The 20,632-nt window shown below is 37.0% G+C and overlaps 1 protein-coding gene across 4 annotated transcripts in view; it reads right to left on the reverse strand.

Moving 5' to 3' along the window:
• The window catches only part of SNX24 (sorting nexin 24), a 92,396-nt gene that overhangs the window by 67,148 nt on the left and 4,616 nt on the right, over positions 1-20,632 (reverse strand). The window contains exon 2 of one of the 4 annotated variants that reach the window (XM_062604509.1): positions 6,058-6,196. The exons of 2 other annotated variants lie outside the window; for them this stretch is intronic. The gene's annotated coding sequence lies outside the window, so the exon portion shown is untranslated. Of the gene's footprint in view, positions 1-6,057; positions 6,197-18,291; positions 18,432-20,632 lie in introns of all 4 variants that reach the window. One more of the 4 variants, XM_062604511.1, reaches the window with a different exon arrangement.

Below are 20,632 nucleotides of genomic sequence, written 5' to 3' on the forward strand. Positions count from 1 at the left end.
AGTCCAGACCCCAATACTTAACAATGATTCAGAAAAATAAAATGAAGGACTTAATCTTACCAAGCAGCCTGGGTATATCTAATAAAAACTGTGTCATCTCAGACACTATCGTTAGCTGTCTGTATTTGTTTGCACATAGACAAAGCCATGCATATTTAACATGTACAGAACTAAGGGGAAAAAGGAAGGTAAAGAAACAGTCACATATTCAACGTATGTGATGTCAAATGTCTGAAAAGCAAACTCTATGTAATCTTCTCAGTTAGTGGGAAGAGGAAGTACTCCAGACAATAGACAGTATAGATAGGATGCTATTTTATGTATATTTAAGAAACTTATTTTAGCACTGGCCTTTTTTTTTTTTTTTTACAAAATAGAAATAAAAAGAAAGGACAAAGAAGTGCTCCACATTCTGCCGTAAAACTCTTTACTACATAAGGTTTTATTCATAGGAACTCAAAATTATCCAGAATATCTTTAGACAAGAAGTTGCAGACAAATTACATTTTGTCCTTCCCAAGTCTGGTTCTTGTACTTTGTGCTTATATAGAAAACATGCAATTCTCTTCATCTCAGTTGTCTGATATGCATAAATATCTGGGCTCAGAGCCTTGATAGTGATACTGATGATGGCAAGAATTCATAGCCAATTATGAAAAACAAAACCCCAAAAACCAACCCAAACAAAAATACCCAAGTGACCCTACTTTTAAATTAACCCTGGATCTAGAACTGTTTGCTTTAAGTCCAAAGCACAAGAAACACCTCTCTTAATTCAAAGAAATTAATCAATTTTGAGTGACCCTGAAAATCAAACATACACAACACAGTATTAATCATTTCCAAATTTTTCTGGACATACCTTGGAATGAGTTCTCTCACAAAAAAGCAAGAAGCCATACATTTCCACTCTAAAAGAATAGTAGCTGGAAGGACTGGAAACAGACTGCAAGACAGGCTGCTGACATATGGATACATAGAGGACATGAAAAACTTGAATGTGAATTATAACATACACACTTTGCTCTTTCAATCTTAACATAAAACAAATTTCACATCTGATGTTACTTCTTAATTACTTTTAGATTTGGATTTTATTTTTGTAAAGCAGATCCTAATTGAAGCATGCAATAATCTAAACTAGTTGTTCATATTTAGGACATTATTTTAATATTCCTTTATCTCATTATGACAAAATACATCACAGGTATTTCTGTTTTAGAAGAGACAGAAGACTTTTTCTTCCGTGTGAATAATTCAGAAAAAGGCTACATCACTGCATCTGACTTCAAAAGAACAGAAACTGACTCTTTATGACAGGGATATATGAACTGGGTAAATGCCCAAGCCATTGCTCAAAGCATGCCTGTAGGGGTATCACCACTTTTTTCTACATAGGCACACTAAGCTGAAGCAATGACTTTTCTGTTTTTCCTAGTTAAACTCAATGAAGTTTAAGTCAAAGTCAAAAGAAAAACTAGTATTTGTATTCCTTATGCATTAGAGTTAATCTTTCTTTGTTAGTGGATAAGTATAGATTTTAGTGCCATAGGCTGTTGTTCTATAAAATATTTACAATAAATCAAGAAACTAACACTTTTAAAAGGAATCCTGAAAGACTAAGAAAAACAAAAACCATGTTTACTAATTTGCAGTAAATTATAGTTCTGCTATCTTGAATCCCAAAGCATGAGACACTATAACCTGCATCACATAATCAGATCTTTCCATTGGAAAACACATCACTTAAGAGAGCTCCTTTGAGCACAGGTTCATCTTTTGCACTAAAAGCATGTTATCAAAGGGTCCCACACTGAGGATCTTATGACAATTTCTGCAGTGCGCTTCCATGTCATTTTTTGCTCCCTCTTTTAGCCTCAGTCTTCTTACTCTGCTCCTTGGCAAAATGACCGATCTGTGTTCTGCATGAAATACAGTGTACGAGCAGTAACTTCAAAAATCAGTGCAACATTCACTACTGTACAATGTAGTAAGTCTTTTCACCCTGCTGAGGTGGCTTGACAGTTATCAACTCTCACTTATGTTACTATTTGTAAACTAGTTTTTTAAAAAATAATTATTATACTTTACTGATATTTTTACCTTTTTAAAGGTTTTATGTTAAGTAAAAGTATACCTGAAAATGAGACAGTTAAAAAAAAAGTAAATAGCTACATCTGTGATTTACGAAATACAAAGCCTACAAATAGAATCTAAATTTAAAATGTATCTACAGCAATTCAGTACATAAAGATAGAATCACACATCATTAATTTAAAACCACAGAAGCACTGTTTCAGTCAATAAAGTGACAAAATATTTTTATCTTCTCAGATCCTGTTTCCTGTATGTTCAGACTAGATACAGGAACCTGTTTCCTATATGTTTCCATAGAAATCTAGTGAACTTGTCAACATACTTCTAAAACTATTCTTTGGATGTATTTTGAAGAAAGACAAGTCTATGTTTTCCCCATAGATGAAGAAACAAAAGGATTTCTTCCCCTTCCCCCCAATCTCTTGTTTACCAAGCTGCTGTCTGAAGCTATAGTACAGTATGCTGACATTTTGTCATATTCCTAATCCACATCAACCCCCTGAACCCTCCCGGAAAGTTTTATTTCCGCCTACCTTGGAATAGATAGCTTTTCTGAAGAAAAAAATAATTGCAAAAAAAGGTAATACAATTAGTCAGTGAGTAATATAGCAATTATTTGCCCTAATCAAATATTCCCTTTAAAAAATGCCAACATACTATACTCTCCCAATTTTCACTACTCATTTATCAGTAACCATTATAATAAATCATACATAGGTCATGCTAAATAGTAAGTGCTATAGTTAATCTGTATTACCGAACTAAAACTAATAATCTCAGTTGCTATCATGTTAGCAACATAACATTAACTTGAACTACTGCAGAATTTTGCTGCGTACTCATCAACTGAAGAGGTGGAAATATTCACGTTCAATCTTTTAAAGTACTGATATAATAGAAAATCATAATGTATTTGAAATTAAAAGGAGAGGAAGCTTTTGTTTCAAAGATCAGCTTCTGAAGAAACAAACACTACATATAAAAGTGTTAGAATATATTAAGCTTAGATGACTGGAACAATTAGTATACCTGGGAGCAAAGAGAATCCAGAAAAGCTGTGATTCATTTCAGCTACAATGACTGCACTGGAGATGCAGAGAAAAATGAAAATACAGAAGAATGAAAAACAAGTAGTGAAGCTGAAGTAATTTTGTTAATTCAAGGAACATTTGCTGAAAACGTTTGCTTTTTCTCACTGGATTACTAAATTTGTTATTCTGTTTCAATCAAAATGTATCATCATTTGAAGGCACTTCTCTGCTTTTAAGATATCACTTTTTAGACTACTTAATCAAGCAAAATGTCAATTTTATAAAATAAGAATATAAGGAAAAGATTAATACTCTTTTCCATCACTTATTTCTCCACCGTTCCCTCTCTCCCATGCTATAAAACTCTTTATGAAGAGATGACAATTATTTAAAGGAAGAAACAAAGATGTTCTTTATTATAATGCAAAAATTTCCAATAGAACTAGAATTTCAACCAATTCACTGAAAAAAAAACAAAAAGGAAGAAAGACACACACTTGAGCAAATCTTTGGCTCTCTTGTCAGAGAGAAATGCGTGCAACAGCGATCAGCACAAGCTTTCAAATACAGCTCATCAATCAAATTAAGCAAATCTCAGCAGGCATTCTTTTCTGCAGCAAACTACCAGGCCACTTCCACTTGCTTGAATCAAAAACTGAATTCTCAGGTCTTGGATCTCAGCTAGGGCATCAACCTGGGTGGTTTTTCCTGGAAAAAAGAGCTTTTTCCACAGACCACTTACACTGAAGATTCTCAATGGCTTCAAAACATTTTGAAATAAAGCTCAAGATCTCTATATGAGTTCCTGAAGGCACAGCTGTGGCAAGAATAACACACATACAAAAAGTGGTATAACAACTGTGGAAGAGGAGGTCATGGGAAGGATATGAAAATAAACAGCATAGCTAGCTCCATCTAATTATGTGCAATGCTTCCCTCATTAAGAAATCTCAGTAATGGAAGTATTATAAACAAGAATTCTCATTCTTCACATTTAAGTTAAAACTGGATAAATGTCCCATTTAAGAAAGGATTAAAATGCTTATGTGCTTTCATCTTTCTTCAGCCTTAGACAGAAACATTTAAAATCCCAAGATACAGATTTTAGGAGAGGGCAGAAAGGAAAGAAGTATTTCACAGCATCGCCACTACAGAAAAACTAGAAACAGATGGATCTTATACATTGGTTCGAAGTGACCACATTGATTATGAACTAGTTGCATGATTAACTGCCTCACTTAGAAGAGCTGGGTATTATCAGCCATCTATTTCAAATGCACATTTTAGAAGGAAAAATACGGTTGGTATATCTTTCTGCCAGACTTGTTAAAATGATTTAAACTTTAGTTTTTGAATGAAATTCAAGCAAACATTACTAAAGCATTTTTGTGGCACATCAACCTGCCTCATCACACTTTCCAGTCTCTTTTATTGTGTTAGGATAAGAAAATACAGCAGCTCCAGCCAGAACCACATTCTTCTCAGCACACACCTATTTTCAGCAAGCTGTGAAGACCCTTTCAAAGTCAGATCCTCCTGAAACCTATCATTAGACATCCAGTCTTTGTCATATCCATGCTTTGCACTTACCTTATAAAATGCTATTATGTGTTTTGCACAGATACTCCCAACTCAAAGACAATAAAATGCTATGACAAAGAATGAATTATTGTCTACGATTCGCTATTTCCAAGTGTGCTAGCATACACAATAAAGTAATTAAAATGACTTATGTATTTCCTAAATTCAATGCATACAGTGACCCCTACTGGTCTGCTAGACACCCTCTCGAAGACACCAAGTGACAAAACCCATCAATCCCTCCAAGAAGCGTACCTGAGCTAGCTTACAAGGACAATCCTCACATAAAAAGCATCTATACTTTATTCAAGTTAAAGAATGACTAGTACTATTAACTCCATAGAGGCAAAAATATTCCAGTGCTTCTTAAGGACTTTTAAACACACACTCTTCTTCTTATTCAAAATAAAATAATCAAATAAATGGCTTGTAAAGTATACCATATACCAGTATCTATAGCCAAAAACCACATCATCATGAAGAGTTTCAATTTTTTTCCAAAAAATTTCTTAGAAAAAAACAGGAGAAACAAACTTCAGTCAACTAGAGGTTTTAAATGACAGAAATGTATACTTCCTGTACTTTCCCAATTAAACATGAATAGCAATTATGAAAATAAGCCCCCATGAATCAGACTGTGCTTGCTACTGTTTTATACATAGAAAATAAGGTCACAAAAGTATCCAGTTATTTGTCTAAATACTTTCTGCTTTAATATACAACTAAATAATAAGTTAGGTAACCAGTAATGTGCTGTGTAATACACATACTTTATCACCTAATGCACTATCTTATTCATTTAAGCAATTCATGTTGTAGGAGGATCAGTTCAAGATCTTAACACTAAGATGAATACACTCACAGTTTAATAAGATTATGGTGTTTAGCAGAAGTGCTAAATGTTCTATGATTTTTTATAAATATATATGTATATATTAGATATACACACATTTATGTCTGAAATCAGTATCCAACTAGAATCAACAACAACTAGAAAACAAAGAAGCTTAGCTAAGTGTGAATTCCAAATGCATTTCTTTCACCACTGGGCTTTTAAATTACACACATGTGATTACAACATAAAATGCATGGGAGATTGACGAAACAAAATAAACATTTGCCTCTGACTCCATTTCAGCCAGGATTAATTCCAAGAATCTAGCAAAAGAAAGCAGTGCTATTTCCCATTCTGGAAGGAAACCTTTGCTTGGAAAGCTTAAGTAATAGAAATCTACTCTCTCTGCTTCAGAATCCCTGCAAATTAAAAGGAACGGAATATTGTGAGGACTGCAAGTTTCCACTGCATCTAAACCAAGTCACTCCAGTGTTGCTCAATATGTGCTCATACCAGGAACTTATAGAAGACGTCCTCATCGCAGTTGCTCAGGAGTAGCTGGAACCCAGAGGCAGAACCTCAGGGCTTCCAAGTGGTCACCAGCAGGCTGGCCTGCATTCTGCTTCTTACTTCTGACCACTAGTTATGGTTGCTGGAACAAACAATTACAGTAAAAAGATATTCTTAAAATGCACTGAACCAGTTCTAACTTACCACACAAAATCCCTAGAGACTTCAACAGGAGCTCAACATTTTCTAGAGTTTTTAATTTTGGGAGCCATATTTAAATATTTACAATGTTAGACAAAGAAGAATAAAAGAAAAATATAAAAAGAGAAAGAACAGTGACATGCTATAAAACATTTAAGAAGACTGCAAGTCTATTTTGTTGTAGCTTTTTTTCTTCCAAAACTATGCAGTGAACTTTGCTATTGTTTTCACTGAAATACCAAGTACTACAACATCCACTATAGATGTATAAATTTAGATATTTTTGTGTCTAAAAAAAATACAAAAAAAGAACACTGAAGTTAAAAGTCAAGCACCCCAAAGACAGCAAATTCAAGAAATAATGCTATGCATGTATAACTTAATCAACCTCTTCAGTCTTAATGCCTCGAGACATAAGTAAAAACTTATTTCTTAAGATCTTAGCACTATTCAGGGAGTAAGTGTTCAACCATTATTGTGGTGGGTCTTGTACATTATGGCTACTAAGAGCCATCTAAACACTGTACTGAAGCAGGCACCAAGTTGAGTAATGCAGTTCATTCACTAGAGGGAAAGGACGCCATTCAGAGGGACTTCAACAGGATTGAGGACTGGGCCTATGTAATAAATTTCAGCATCAGAAATCCCAACAAAGTCCAAGTGCAACGTCCTTTATCTGGGTCAGGCCCATCCCCACCATCAATACATACTGGGGGATAAAGGGACTGAGAGCAGTGCTGTGGAGGATTTGGCAGTACTGGTGGATGAAAAGCCCAACATGAGCTGGCAATGCACACTTGCAGCCCAGAAACCAATCATACCCTGGACTGCATCAGAAGAACTGTGGCCAGCAATCAAGGGAGGTGATTCCACCCCTGTACTCTGCTCTGGTAAGACCCCACCTGGAGTACGGCTTCCAACTTCAGTGCTCTCAGCACAGGAAAGACATGGACCTGTTGGAGCAGGATCAGAGGAGGGCCACAAAAATGGTCAGAGGGATGGGACACCTTTGTTATGAGGAAAGGCTGAGAGAGTTGGCACTGTTCAGCCTGGGGAAGAGAAGGTTAGAGGGAGATTTTATTGCAGCCTTTCAATACTTAAAGGGGGCTTATAAGAAAAATTTAGAGAGACTTTTTGCAAAGTCCTGTTGAGACAGGACAAGGGCCAACAGTTTTAAAGTGAAAGATGGGAGAGTTAGGACATAAGGAAGAATTCTGTATTTTATTTTATTTTTTTTTACATTGAACATGGTGAGTGAGACACTGAAACAGGTCACCTAGAGAAGTTACAGACACACCATCACTGGAATTGCCAAAGGTGAGGTTGGAACTGATCAGCAACTCAGCCTATTGGAAGATGTCCCTGCCCATGTCAGAGGTTGGACTAGGCAATTTTTAAAGGCTCCTTCCAACCCAAACCATTCTATGATTCTACGAAAGGGGACTTTTTACGTTTCCAAGCTGTCCACACCAAAAGAAGGGCCCTAAGTCTAATAGAAACCCTGATTCCCAACCTGTGGTAGGAGGAAGTAACACAGTGCCAAAGCTGTTGCCTAGCTAGCATCAGTTCTAGACAAGCTACGGATGCACTACTACATCAGTAGGTTGCTCTGATCAAACCACGGCTTTTTATCTGCATTACTTTCTGTAATGCAGATAAAATACAGCAGTGCAAAGCCACACTGTGACTGCATGGGTGTAAGAGCACATCTGGCTGACTGGGGGATTTTCACTCTGCTTCTTCTCAGAGTATTCTCTCAGGGTACCTTGACTTTTCCCACCCAAGCCCCACCCCAGCCCACACCCCACTGGCCACTCCATGCACACACTGAACACTCAGGATAAAACCACCCATTGGGATGTTAGTAATCAAAGTTATATCTTCTGTCTCCAGTGCTTGAGTGATCTGGCATTGAGGCCTCCAAAAGGCTGGCAGTCAATATATGTTGGCCATCACATGGGTTACCTGGCTACTAACTTGTGTTCCACAGGTAATGTAAATTCCAGAGAATGGTAAATTGGTCCCCAATGCTCTTCTGCAAGTCTACTTATGATTTGTAAATGGAATATTGTTTCACCATCTATAAACTGCTGTAATGCAGGTGGTAAAAATGGGTAACTGGGGAATGCATGAATGTTGACTCATGTTGCCTACTTACCACAATGCCCATCATAACCTGACACTGCTACCTTAAAAAAAAAACCATGCCTGAGCCATGAGGATAAGAACTTTTTACTGTAATCATATTCCTTGTTAGTGACCATGATTCTTGCATACTAGTGATTCTTAAATAGTATAGCTTCAAACATCCTGTTAATGACAACAGTGAAATACAACTGGTTTATATTTAGTGTTTGGGACAGAGGCACATCACCATACTGCTGCACATCCAGTACTTTGCACCAAGCCTTCTGTTTTAAGGTATTATCCTTGCATAAGCTGCAGAAGATTCTTTGATCACTATCTTGGTGTTAAGGACAAAAAGCTACATCTAAACATGAACAACAAATGAGTTACATACATCAAGAATCAAGTGAAGCTAAACCATCTGTGGATGTCTCTAAGAGAAGCAAGAGGACTACAGTGGCAGGTGGCAGAGCACTGCTGTATTGTCTTACTCTGCCAGTGACTTCTGGCAAAGTACATGGTCTGTGAAGGCACATGGGAACAAGCACCTAAGAACTTTACAGAGTCACCACATAATGCCTCTTGCATCAGAGACAAGGTTTGCATTACCAGTGAGCATGCAAGAAAACATCGGGAAAAGGAGATGATGCTGATTTTTGAGCACTAAAGCACACACTGACAAGCAGCAGCTCATCCCACAAAGTTAAAAATACATGCTTGACTAATTCATTAATTCAAGATCAGGTGACACCTACAGTAAGTTCTGCAAATAAAGGTATATAACAAAGGTTGCCCTACAAATGTCCCTGAAATTCTCTTTTTAAAAACACAATTCTTTGATCAGCTCTGGAAAATACTTGGGAGTAAGTGACACAAACTGCTGTGTTTTTGTTCTGTTATCTCAGTCATTAGCAAACCTGACGATCCTTCTAGCTTTACAAACTTGTAGAGTTTACCTTCATGACTCCTCACATGGGACAGGATTGAGGCAGAAGATGCCTGTGCTCTTCAGGTGTTAACTGTGGGAAGGGCTCCTGCATGGCTTTCCCCTCCTATAAAAATGTCTCCTGTTTTAACAGACAGATGAGGACAAAGGAATTGATTTACGTTGGAGACCCAGAGCTGTGATAAGGACTCCTGTTACTCTTGTGCTGTTTTCTTCTTCACAACTAAGCCACCAATCTAGCCACCTCTTAATAAGCTACCCATCCAGCAATTTAAACATTTAGAATGCTTTCATTTTATGGCAGACATTAAATACAGGAAAAGGTGTACTGAGGTAAGAGTGGCACTGAATTTTTGCAGTTTCTTGAGTGGCTTACAGAGCTATGTACATTTACAGTGACAGAAACAAATATAAGTGGTCCAATTCTGAAGTACTAAACAAGATGCATACTGAACATAAGTGCTTTACTGAATAGTATTTGCAATGTTTAAGAAAGGGGAGAAAAATCTGGTTTGACAAGTCTGCTCCAAGTACAGTTGTTACTTCAAAATTGAAAGCTGGGAGCAGAAAAGAATTACCTCCTCCCAGGAAGACCATGCCAAAGGCTCTCTTGAGCAAACTATGTTTCTTCGGCATAGAGAAGCTCATGATTGTTTCAGTAACTGTTCCATTATGAGATACTCTTACCATTCCCCAGAAAAGAGAAAAAGAGCAAGCTACTTTGGGTGAGTTCTCTGGGGTTTTAGAAAGCCATTTTTGAAATAATGCAAAGGACAATTGCCAAGTATCAAGGGAGGCTCACAAAAAGAAGCTTGAGGAAGACTTTGCCGGGAGATGCCTACATGAGCTTCAGAACGTCCACACAATTTGCTTACATGGGTCTTCGGCATATTATCTCCCAGTTCTGAAAGACCTCATGTCTATTTTGGCTCTGTATTTCTGGGAGTTATCAGCTCACCCTGCTGCCTCCAGCCAGGACTAACTATACTTTTGACAGAAACATCTAAGCCTCATACAGATGAAGCTTCCATACCCTACTCCTGAAGTGTGTTCTGGTGCTGCAGAATCTTTATTATTCGGCACCACTTTGTAATTACTTTTTTTTATTTCTGGTGGGTAGAACAGGAATTGCACGGCACAGGAGCACAGGATCTCCACAGACTGATTGCCTCCTTTCTTTTTTTCAACAGCCTTTCCTCTTACTGAGATTGTTATGAAGTTCCTGCTCAATGTTTTCTTTTTGACCTAAACCACCCCTGGTATATTTCATTCTTCACAGTGATCAAAGATCCAGAAAGCAGTGTAACACAGCATATTTCCTCCTACAGTGCCTTTGCCTGTGGACACTCTTTCCCATAGACTCACATATTTCTTAGAGTTCAGTATCTAAAATTGGATACGGTAGTCCACGCTTAGTATACAGTTCTCAGTACCGATGTTTTTTTTTAATATGTATCCTTTGAAACTCTAACATGCAATTGCTTTTTCTGAAACAGCATGATGTCAGTGACATGGCCGTCTTGCAATGTACAATGAGCCCCACATCCTTTTAGGAATATCTGTTACCTAATAATCTGTTGGACCTTACTCTGTGCTGCTGATTATTTTGGATAAATACAGCACTTGGTACCCAGTTCCTATTGAATTAGCTCCCATCTTCCTTTCTTAAGAAATCTTCCCAATTCACCAAAATTATTTTTAATTCTATTCTTGTTCTCCAACATGCTCACAGTCACTTCCACCTTGGTGTTGACAGCAAATTTAAATAAGGACACTCTATCATCTGGGTCATTAAAACATTGACTCATCCAAGATCTCAACCAGGCTGCTCTGCAATACAACCTTCCATTTTTGACATATGCCTGTGCTTTTGTAGACCTGCACCCACATACATTCAAACACATGTGTTTATGCACGTCTATGTTCTGCCCCTATCTGAATCTAAGGAGACTGCAGTGAACACAGTACTTTACTGCTTTTAATGTTTGCTTAGTGGCAACTGATTCAGATTGCCTTCAGTACAAACCAACCTTGTGCTAAAAGCACGCTTACTGAATTTAACTAACTTCTACTTTCTGCAACCAACCACATTTTTTCACTGGGAAATAGGGCACAGCTGTTTTACTAACACATAGCTAACATTCACATAAGCTAGCTGATGCCCTACCAAAGACCTCCACCAAGAAATAAAAGCAAAACATACTTCCAAAAGTTGGTCTGTGTTAAGCTTAAAAAGAAACTCTCTTTTTATATGCAATACTGAAGAGTTCCAATCCTAACACAGAATTTCTCCAAGGTACTGTATGACACAAGAATACTTTTCTGAATATATTTAGAACAAAAAAATGCATGCTCATTTAAAAGTTTTGCTGAGCTATGCAAAGCTGCTAAGCAAATGTGGAAGCTACAGTAGGAAAGAAAGTGTCAGACCTACACAGACAGGCTAGCAGGGAGCTCAAAGTTACACTGTTGTCAGAAATTCCCTAGGTAAAGCTAAGAAGAAATAGGTCTTGCTCAAGCATTTTTGTAAGTTTCTTAGAGATACCATAAATATTAATAATATACTTAAAAACAATCTGTTAAATATTAAAGCATGTGCATGTATGCTAAAGTAAAACAATAAAATACAAATCTGCTCTTCCCATAGGATTCACTTTTTTTTTTTTTTTTCCCTCCAGAAAAATCCTCATTAACCCAAACTAACACGTTCAAAATAACAAGATTCAATGGTCTGGCAGTATTTAAGAACAGATTACTGACACGGTTTTGAATGTTTCTTAGATGAAATTACTAACTAACACCTTCACATTAATCGATTAATGTCAACAGAACTCTGGAGAGCTATGCTGCAGGCTCCTGCACCAAAGTTGTAATCAATTAAGGAAGTCAGCTGAAAAAAAAATGATACAAAGATCAGAGCTGTCAATGGCAAAATATCTCAGTGGTGTCAAAGGAAGAGTGAAAAAATTCCATACATTTACTTCATAATGCAAGAAAACTACTCCAAGCAAAGATTTAGTAATCCAATTAATTGTCAAACAACTATTGCAATTAAAATCTAAGAAGAAATTCTTCAGGAATCTACACTTTAGATCATACTGGTGTTATTTTACACAATATATATTTCAGGATAAATTGTACAAGCTTTGTTTTGGTTTTATTTTACAGTATTAAAGAACATACTCATTAAAAAAATACAGCGATTTTATTTAGAGTACTAAAACTCCAAACAATACAGAGTTAAACATAGAGATAAATGTATGCACAGTTTAGGCCCTGGAAACTCACTGACATTTTTACACATTTTACACACTATAATTTTTGAATAGGGAGAAACAAAGCCACTGATTTTTGGCTGCATGTTCCATCTGTAAACAAACCTTAAGCACAAATAACACTGCTTTGTTGGGCTGCTATGATCTTGCACCTGCTGAGTTAGCAACGATGTCCACAGCAGGGTGCTGAGAAGGGGAGCATTAAATACCACTCAAAATAGGGTTCTCATTTCTCCATACCCTTTGTTTGGCTATTACCATCATGAGGGCCTCTAACATGCTACATGCCACAGAAAGCTGCCTGACACAATCTGTAGTGCATTCTTTACCTTCCACAAGCAAACCATCAGAATCTATTAACGCTACTTTACGCCGATAGCACTAGAGACATGACAAATCGCAGGCCAAGAGTCAGATACCAAAGAATGCATCTCAGGGCATTGAGGCCAGGCCCATTTGCAAGCAAATGATATTGTGTGAAGCTGGCATGCTCAGTGTATGACAAACTGATGCAATTTCAGTACTGTCGGAGAAGCTGGGTGAGATTTCTCTGATGCTGGCTACAGTTACTGCACAGAATTGTGCAGAGTTCCCAGATTCGAATCACTTGGGGCCTGAGAGGGCTTCACTTGACAAGCCACAAGTAATTACACTACACTCTTTCTATGGTACTCTATTATTTTGCCTCTTATCTCTAGGCTTTGAGCACTCATGAGCAAGCAAGGTCGCTTCTATTTTGACCGTGATGCAACAAAACATTGTTCTTTTGTGATATGATAAATAAAACACAGCCCTGCAGGCTAAACATTTTTATCAGGCCTATTTTCCACTTCTATAAGCAACAGCAACTTTGGGAGCTTGTCAAAAGAGTTGAGGTTGGAAATAACCATGGAGGCAAGTTCATGAGCTTTTCACTTTTCACTATCTTGTTATTGTAAAAAGTCATTTGAGAAATGAGGCATTAAGTTCTTAGCCCGTAACAGATAACAGTTGTATCTGCAGTTCCTTTAAGCAGGTTTTTACCCCCTTCCAAATCAGCAATTTTTGACAATTTAGTTGGTGAGTAGCAACAAAGAGTTTTGAATGTGCAGCATGTTGCCAGTTCTTTCCCAGACAACAAATACCCTTCAAAACTAAAGTAACAGTATTTTCTGTACCAGTTCACAAAACGTATGATTTAAACACCTAAGCAGGTAGGAAAGTTTTGTGTTGTAGCATTATCCTGTCCACTGAATTTAGGGAGAGTAATGATATCAATAACATTCACACACACACACAAAAAAAAAAAAAAAAAAAAAAAGTGTGTGTGTGTGTGTAAAAAAACCCACAACAAAAACAGTGGCTTTAGGTTTAAGAAACTAACTTCTAGTCATGTCTTCTTAGCTTACAGAACAAATTTTTCTTCCAGGAGAAATCCCCTTCTTTCTTCTATGGTCTAGGCAAAAATCAGGCTTCTAATTTAGAGGTCTGTATTACAAACCAGACGGTACCAGGTTTTTTCAGCCTTGAAAATGTACTTAAGATTTTTTCTAAAGCTACAATTAGATCCAAACCATTTAGCAGTAAGGGAAAAAAAAAATCAAATATGAAGACTAAATGCACATAGACAAAAAAATGATTGTACCAAGTACCTTAAAACTGTTTCCAATTCCATTAATGTACTGTCCTTATGTTTCTGATAAATATGTAGTAGCAAGTAGGCATCAAAAAGTAAAGAGAAACTTAAACAACTTAGCTACAAGTACTGAGTTTAGGGTATGTTCTTCAACTTTGTCTCTAATCCAGGCCAGCCTAAGGATTATCTAATTTGAGAGGATACAATTACTAACCTCAGTAACATTCCTAAGAAGTTCTTACCAAATTGTTTTAAAATACATCTAAAAATATTCTTTCCCTCTTACCAACAGGCACTAAGAATTTATGGCTAAATCTGGAAGTCTGACATCATAACATTTTCATCAAAGGGAGGTAAACCAAAATGCCCAAATGAACAGATTTTGATATAGAGGATAAATATGGAAAGGAAACTAAAAAAAACATACTCAGCCATACTTCAGAATCTGCTTGAGCTTTGTAATCTCTGTGTCAAACAGGAATTTTTAAAACATGCAGAGGAAATAGTGCAAAGATTGTACCGCTACCAATCACACATCCACATTCTCAGTGCTCAGCAAAATGCCTCTGGCATTTTCTATTCAATACCAAAAACAGATGTTGTCAGTATTTTCTGCCTTTTTATGCTCCCTCACTGCAATGTGAAAATGGAAGCTAGGTCTTCGGCTTTCAGAGGGAGAATGGATCTTTAATTAAAACCTAGCTTTTAAACGGTTTCTAACTTGCTTTTAAGCGTTGAGTGGTTTGGAGTTTCCTTTAGAGTACGTCATCATGGGACATATTTTTTCTTAGAATTTGTAATAAAATCAGAAAAGCGGTAGGCTAACACTAGTTTCTTAATCTATAACGGCATAGCATTCAACTCCAAATTTCGCTTGTATTTTTTCCCTCAATATCCATTTCTTCACGTTTCAAGCAAAGTAAATATAACATTCCTTGACATTACTATAAATCTGTTAGTCCATTAATCTATTATTAAACTGAACATACGCTCCTTATATCTACATCTCAAAAGAACAAGGAAGTTAAGACAGTAATTACCATCTCAACTGCAGAAGTAGGAAGTCCTACTCCTGGAGAGCACTTGCATACTATGTAAAGAGTACAGAAGGGAATCTGTATGCAAAGAAACAAGTGCCCTATGCCAGACCAGAAATAAAGGTGGTTAGCTGAAGTACATATGGTCTCTTTTCATAAAAGCAGTTCACTGTAATCAATACAAACTTGCTGCTGAACAATTGATTGTTTCACCACGTAATCAAGATTCTTTATTTGTCCTTATGTAAGAGATGATATGAAAGCTTTAGATTTCATTATTTTCCAATTTGGAGATACTTGCAGCACATGAATGTGCTAGTATATAAACAAATTCTGCCCTAGTATAAAAAAGGAATCAATTTTTAAAAAGTGACTCAATTACAGGAGATTTTCTCACAGCTTTCAAGGTAGACTAGTCGGAGAAAAGACTCAGAAGTCTTATACCATTTTCACTACATTAAAGATTTCAGTAGTCAAAACAATAACATTTTGGATAGATATAACTTTTCACAGCATCTCATCAGGAAAACACCATTATCGAATGCAAGCAACTCCTTCAAGAGTGAGTTTTGAAACTCTGTGTACCATGGTACACAATTCAACAAATGTCACCTACAGCCCCTGGTCTTAACTGAGATCCCCGGTCTTAACTGAGATCCACAAACACTGTGACATACAAATAAATAATATAGTAAACGGAAGATGTAGTGGAGGCTTGGCAGTCATTTCTTGTAAATTACTTACTGTAGCTCACTGATGGCAGCTTCAATATCCAAAAGCATTTTCTCAGATTTCCTATTTATACATTCATAGAACTGAACGTTGTTTTGAACAGGAGGTGGAGCTCTCATTGCACCAGCAGCAGAGGAATGAGAGGAAACATATTTTAATTAGAACATGGAATGAAGATGCTGCTCCTTTCTCATGCTCGTTGTGCCCTGCCTTACTGCAATGCCTAGAAGTATGCAAGCATTTAGTGTTGTGCCCAAATACCTTATTAAAAAAAACAAACCCAAAACTAAACAAACAAAAACACTCATAACCACACAGTATTTATTTGTTTAAGAAATGTGAAATGTTTAGAACATGATATATAGATTGAAATAATAATTAAAAAAAAAAGACAGTTACTGGGAAGAAAGTATACATGTTCTATCTACAGGATCTTTATCATCAGGACATCTTCAGGGTGCTTCTTTCATTTTTCATTAAAAATACAATGCCACTTTCATAGGGAATGATGACACTCCTGCTTTGTCACCAATGTTGCCTTCCAGAATGCTCTACAAAAATGCTGTTTCAGCCTTCCCCAAGCCACAGACAAGCTTATAGGAAACAGAAAAGGAAAAGCTGATACAAGTCCTTAAACAGTTCTTGTATAACAGAGAATGGAGAAATAATGGTTGCTCACAATAAGAGTATTCAAAATGTAGTAGCTGGAAGGCCTTCACTAGCACATTTCCATGTGCATACCCAATATAAGTACTTCCACTGTACCCAAACATAGCACTGAAGTTCTATCAGCAAGCGCTCTGACAAGAGCCTGTCTTCTCAATATTCTCCTCATTGCCAGGGTGCCAGGAAGACCTTTCTTCATCTTAGCAGCTGGGTCAAGACTGACTAAACTTTGTCCTCACTAACCTATTAAGTAAGAAACAGAGTTAAGTCATTAAGCTGCCATATAAAGTCCCACCGATCTCTTTCCTATTTCTTGGGAATTCAAAGATAATAATAGATAATCATTATGAATTCAAAGTTAATCATTACAAAACCCACTAAGATTTACACATATTCAACCTCCATACAACCAGTCCTTTAAATTCCTCCATATAAAAATTTCACAAAGGAACTTCAAAAGAGAGACAGCTAAGTCCAAGAGGAATCCATGTAAATTAGCAGCATAGACAACATTCTTCATAAAGAATATATAGAATTAAAATCTATAAGTGCGTGGATATCTCGTGGTATTTTCCAATGAATAATTTTCAATTGCAATGGTTTGAAGAATTTTCATGTAAAGGTTCCAGTTACCCTAAAAATAAACACCTACTATTAAAAAGATAGCTTTCTAAAACTGCTACTGCAATATTAACTTAATTAATTTAATAGCCTAGGTAGTTCTGTAGATGAAAAACACATCTTCAGCTTCTTCAGGAATCACCAGTCACCTAACATAAATATTGTATCCCATATTGAAATTCCAAAATGACTTCATCATTTAAACCTGGAATGAATCACACTAGGCATTAAAAAGTTTAATAACCAATTAAAATGTGTGTTGCAGTAACAAAAAAAAAAAAAAAAGAGACATCTACTATACATCTTCCCCCATTTTGTGTTTTAAAGCCTTGTGTGTCCTTTCTCCCGGGAAGTGAAAAATGTGCATGTGCTTAATGCTACCTTTGACAAGATTTTACAAGTATCGCAAATTGATGCTATACGGACATAAAACATCAGCAAGAGCAGTTTGTGTGGATCTTCTGATTAAATAATTCCATTGGTAGCATTATATTATTAACAAAGATTTGCCACTACCTCTCAAAAAGTCAATGGAATTCAAATATATCTTCATTGTGATGCATGTTTGAATGTTCTGCGACTTCCTATCTTCCTGAAAACGTAACTTCCTCGTCAAAACTACAAATCAGTAGGTCTTGGGAGAGAACTGGGTAACTTGTGTTTTGCAGTTATGTTTTACTGACAGAATGTGTCAACTTTTGGTCTATCAGATGGTAAATTGATACAGGCAATCAAGCTGCTGCTTTTTTATCCTACTGCTGACCCCCCTTCAGGAACACAGAAAAAAAGATTTCTTGTGCAGCAAAATCTTGCACGGCCATTTCCATCAGGATTCATGACTGTGAATCAGGGGAAGGAAAAGGGTTGTGGCTGAGCAGTTGCACAAGAAGTAGAGATCACTGGAGCTGTATGACTGCCTAATCTGTCTACACCCCAAAGCAGATTAAACACACACAAAAAGGAAACAATTTCAAATGATTATGTATACATTCAGTCAATTTTACATTTTGCTTTTACCTTTTTCCAGTTTCTGCCTTAGCTGCTTTCATCTGCAGTGCAAAATTCGCTGTGTCTTACTTCATACTCTTTAAGTTCCCCACTGTGCACCAAGTGGTCAGTTTCATGTCACTGACTTAGTCTGTCAACAGGAAAACTGACTGAATGAAACAAATTTAATCATCACTGCTGACAAATGCACAAGTTAACATGAACACACAAAAGTATTTTCAGTAACAGCAATGTTTGACCTAAACTAACAAGTCTGTTTCTCCCACTAATACCTGCTCTTCCATTGGAACTGAAAAAAAAACAATGGTAAAAAGAGCATTTTTCTGACACTACAGAATCATTACCATCCATCAAATTGTCTTTATCCTCTTCATCACCCCATGCAGGAAAGTATCCATACTGACCTACTCTGACTCCCCTGTGGAGTAACCACAAAATTCTCTATGAAGACACTAGGACAATAAAAAAAAGAAAAAGAAAAAAAAGGCCAAATTGATCTAACAGAACTAGTATTTCTTTTAACTTCCTTGAACTCAGAGTAACTGGTCTGCCAGTGATTTCAACAGGACCTGTGACATGAAGTAGTAAGTGGTGAGTTGGCACAAGCCAGACTGGTAAGCAAGAAATGTCCATGCTGGCAGATATCATAACCAAGGCACACAGAGCCTGCTCAGATTTTTTAAAACTACCAAACTCACAGAGTCCAGAGACTCAGTGAAGGGTATATATAAGGTATACCAAACTCTAAGTCCTTGTAGTTTTTTATACTTCCAGAAACAAGAGTATAGCCTAATATTTAAACTGCTTCTTCGATGGATGTAAAGTCTGTGGACTTGAAAAAATCCACAATACTTCAGGATTTTACATACCGTATCTTACTTCCACAACATTTGCAACTCCAGAAGCAATTTGGGGAGTAGTATTGGGAGTGTTAATTAAACGTAGTAAGCACATGTGTCAGTCAAATATGCCCTCTGCTCTACAACATATTTAAATGTATGTCACCTTGGCCTGTAATATACCACTGTAAATTTTTTTTGGTCAATATAAATCAAACGTACACTAATTTATTCAGTAAGTTTCCCAGCATCTGAATCAACATTAGAAATCTGACCAGTATTTATTATTCTGATATTGACAAAGGGAGCATATTTAAATGATAACAAGAACACATGGGTGTCATTTTGAAGTTGAATTGTTCCCTAGGGACATCCTTAGTAAACATCTACATTTAAAGGTCATTCACTGCCAAATTATGAACAACTGTTGCATTTATTAGCACAGGCTCAATAGTTTGGAAGCTAGTGTCATCAATTTAAACTGACAATGAAATCTAATTGTCCACATGGAAAACGGGCATTTTCCTTACTCTTATGTTTCATCATGTTATGTATACCCCAAACAGAACTGGAACAAGTGCAAATTTACTCTGGGGTTTTTTGTTGTTTTGTTTGAGGGTTGTTGTTTTTATTTTTTTTTTGGGGGGGGGGGAGGGGTAGGGGAGCATGTGTGCGATCTGCACAGGGGGAGGAAGGTGGTGGTGGTTAAAAGGTTCTCTACCATAGGAAATGCGCTTTAGTAAAGCTGAGCTCCTGAAACAAAGACTGAAAGGAGCGCATTTCCCATTACTTTGTTGACAGATCCCTATCTCAAGTGTTGCATTAAACACGTCTTCCTCATTTTCTTTCTAATCTTTTCTTTCCTCAAACCAATCTTTCATTGGTCCAGACCCCACCCTTTCTACTTCTTAATTTCTCTGTAGTTTTCTCTTTGAAGCTAGAGAGTTTTCAGTTTCTGTGGCAAGTAGCTTCTGTGCTCTCTCCAGAACTGCATTCTACGTTCTGCTTTTAAGGCTAGACAGTGGCTGAGGGGTCTCTATTCATTCCACTTTCCCAGTGTTCTAGCTATACCAAGGAGAAAATCATCTGAAAACAGGTTTCAGGGAAAGCAAGCTGAAAAACAAACCACTAAAATTGGTAATAAGCTTCTTTAAAGGAAAGGACTAACACTCTTTCTTGTGACTTTCCAGGAAGTGAAAATACACAGTGGCAAGCTGAATCCAAGAGGAACTGGATTCTGTTCTGCTATAGATAAGGAAGCAGAAACAGAGAGATATCAGGAAAGCATGTTTTGGTAGCCATGCAGAGCCACCACAGAGAGGAAGGGGTCTTCCTGCAGTCTCTAAATAATGCAGGAGGTCACGACCGTTATTGTTTCTAGCAAAGAAACCAGGATGACCTGATGGCCACACTTCTCAAACCCCCATCTTTCAGCCCTATTTCTCTGCAGTGGCTTCTGACAGTCACAGTGCAGAAGGCATCCTCTGCAACCCCCTGGCACGCTACTGCAC

This window comes from Pezoporus occidentalis, unplaced genomic scaffold (assembly GCF_034315485.1).
Source record: "Pezoporus occidentalis ecotype Australia unplaced genomic scaffold, CSIRO_AGI_Poc_V1 ctg86, whole genome shotgun sequence".
Lineage (NCBI taxonomy): Eukaryota > Metazoa > Chordata > Aves > Psittaciformes > Psittacidae > Pezoporus > Pezoporus occidentalis.